Below are 2,500 nucleotides of genomic sequence, written 5' to 3' on the forward strand. Positions count from 1 at the left end.
CTGTTGTGTATTTCTGACAAAGCAGTGGTATGCTGTACAGATGTATGTCATTATCTACTGGGTAGTATGTGGCCATGTGAACTCAGCATCACCAGGTATTATGTGTCTGGACAGACTGGTGTGTGTGTGTGTGTGTGTGTGTGTGTGTGTGTGTGTGCATACACTGTGTGGGCATATGTACCCCAGTATTGTCATGATATACCCATATATATGGCTAGTAACATCCACATTGGGAGGCGTGGTCCACAGGTCTCACATGAAGGGGGCATGTGTACACTTCTGGACTGACCACAGAGTGCCAGACTGTCCAGATATAGTGGTCATATCCCTGCTGTATTCCACAGGATCATTACTGTGTTAGCAGTGGACTGTACTATGCTGCCCTTAGGATGTCTGTCTGTAGCCAATGGTGCACATATCTACAGCAGATGTGACCTCCCGCACCTAACATGTCTGTTAAAACACCCCTATGACAGTAGCAACAGTCTACATATATACCTGCAATACATCCATGACATCCCTTTGCACTACGGAATTGGGACTATTGGTACTGAGGTAGGACTCTACTCCATGTTCTGGACATATGGTAAACATATATGTGTACACTTATATCCACATATCTATGTAGATATATAAACACATATACATATCCACATACATACATATATGGACATATACATATCCACATACATATATGGATATATATATATATATATATATATATATATATATATATATATATATATATATATATATAAACACTCACACATATACATATACACAGCAATGACTTCAACAAGTGGCTAAGCATCTGATGTTATTCAAAGGGGATCCAGTAACTGTCTGCCTGGGACGACATGATTTACAAACCACAATGCTTTGCCAGAGATGGCCTGCACCTGTTGCCCCTGGGATTCAGGTTACTGGCTACAGCTCTTGGCAACCCCATAGTGCCTTAGCTAGGCAAGGTTCAAAGGACAATGCCACCACTGTAACAGATACAAGCATGCAAAACTGATGGTAATGCGACTCAATGCTAGAAGCCTAAACCTAAAAAGGCACTCTCTAAAGGCACACTTACAAATGGGGAACGTCGATATCTCTGCAGTAACTGAGACCTGGTTCAACACTCCAGAGAGCACACCTATAATACCTGTCTACAACCCTTATCACACATGTTGGGCAACAAACCAAGACCACAACACTACAGGTGGAGGAGTGTCCATATTCACCAAGGTCATTCACACCTCCAACCTAGTTTCCAACACAATGCATCTGAGAATCTCCAGATGCAACTAACACTAGGTAAGACTGCAATCCAAATTGCAACTTGCTAAAGATCCCCCTCCATGGCCCAAGGTTCTCACTACACCATTGTAAATATACTGGACAATATTAAAATACAACCAAATACCATAATACTGGGTGATTCCAACTACTCTGCCATTAACTGAGAAAACAACTGGTGTACAACCACCCTTTACCAATGGTTCCTGGAAGTCATACATTCCAACCCCCATAACAACTAATCCATTGTCCAACCAGGGTCTCCAATATCCTAGACCTGGTCATTACCAACATGGGAGTGATGCTCCACACCAGTGGTAAACCCCTCATAGGTCAGGTCTGACCATAAGGTAATCACCGTTGACATCCACATCCCACCCCCACCCACCAGTAAGGAAACCTCCATAAAAATCCTCTCAAAAGCCAACACCATGTTACTCAAGTCAGAAGTGACAAACCTCAAACATCCATGGAGATGGGACATGAAAATGCAACTGGTGAATCCTACATTAAGGTACTGTATGGGCACATCCACTCATGCATGAATTGTGCCATCCCAAATAGAACCGAGACACTGCCCTCCAAAAAAGAACACCAATCTTGTGCTCCACTGCCATGAACAAACTATAAAATAGAAGGAAGAAACTGTTGCTGAAAAAAGGATAATCCCAAAATGCAAACTGCTTCCTTACCAGCCTCAGTAAGAAGCTGATATCCCTCAAAATCTGCCACAGCTTGTTACATAAGTATAATTGCCATAGATTCCAAAGACAACCACAAGGCATTCTATAGTTATGTCCAGGATGTAAACGGCAATACTCAGAACTGCTCTGAGCTACAACAGAATGACATTAAATATACTGATTCCAAGGAGTTTGCCAGTATCCAGGCAGATCTATTTAGTGCCATATTCACCCTCCTCTCACCCCCTAAAGGGCCCATCTCAGTACCAAAAGATTGCCAAATTCCAGTAATCATGGCCACACAGGTGGAAACCGTCATATCCACTGTTAGGAATACAGCATCCATGGGACCAGATGACATCCCGGGCTGTGTACTACATGAGCAACAAAATAAACCTGCATCTCACCTGAGTGCCATGTTTAATCATAGCCTCACCTTAGGCTTCTATCCCACTGAGTGGTGCACAGCTACAGTTATCACACTTCACAAAGGGGAATCCACCTTGGATCCTGGGAATTACCATCCCATC

The sequence above is a fragment of the Protopterus annectens genome, chromosome 4.part0 (assembly GCF_019279795.1).
Source record: "Protopterus annectens isolate FY-2018-M chromosome 4.part0, PAN1.0, whole genome shotgun sequence".
NCBI classification, from domain to species: Eukaryota; Metazoa; Chordata; order Ceratodontiformes; family Protopteridae; genus Protopterus; species Protopterus annectens.